The sequence below is a fragment of the Eimeria mitis genome, genomic scaffold (assembly GCF_000499745.2).
Source record: "Eimeria mitis Houghton genomic scaffold, Emh_scaff259, whole genome shotgun sequence".
Classification (NCBI taxonomy): Eukaryota; Apicomplexa; class Conoidasida; order Eucoccidiorida; family Eimeriidae; genus Eimeria; species Eimeria mitis.
In genome coordinates, this window is record NW_013570929.1 from 5,487 (window position 1) to 6,055 (window position 569).

The window sequence follows — 569 nt, forward strand, 5'->3', positions numbered from 1 at the left end:
TCTATCTGTATTTGAGCCTTTTGTTTGTCCCCCAGCACCCTTGGGTGCGAAGGAGACGATCGATGAAATAATATAATAACGCAATATATGGGTGGAGGGTTTAGCAAAGGGTTTAGGGTTTAGGGTTTAGGGTTTAGGGTTTAGGGTTCAGTAGAAGGCTTAGTACAGTTTGAGTTTAGTCTTATAGGGTTTAGGGTTTAGGGTTTAGTAGGGTTTTAGGGTTCAGTTGAGGGTCTAGGGTTTAGGCTTTAGTGGTGGTTCTAGGGTTTAGGGTTTAGGGTTTTAGGGTTATTTAGGGTTCAATAGAGGGTTTATTGCTTGAGGGTTAGTCGAGGGTTTAGGGTTTAGGGTTTAGTGGGGTTGCATATGAGGGTTTCCCTTTCGTATAACAACACACCACCATACAACAATACTAACAAAAAAAAACAAATATAAATAAAATATAAATAAAATATAAATAAAATATAAATAAAATATAAATAAAATATAAATAAAATACATAAATAATATATTAATATAATGCATGCATTTCTCTCTATACTAATCCTCCCCCCCGCCCCCCCTACACT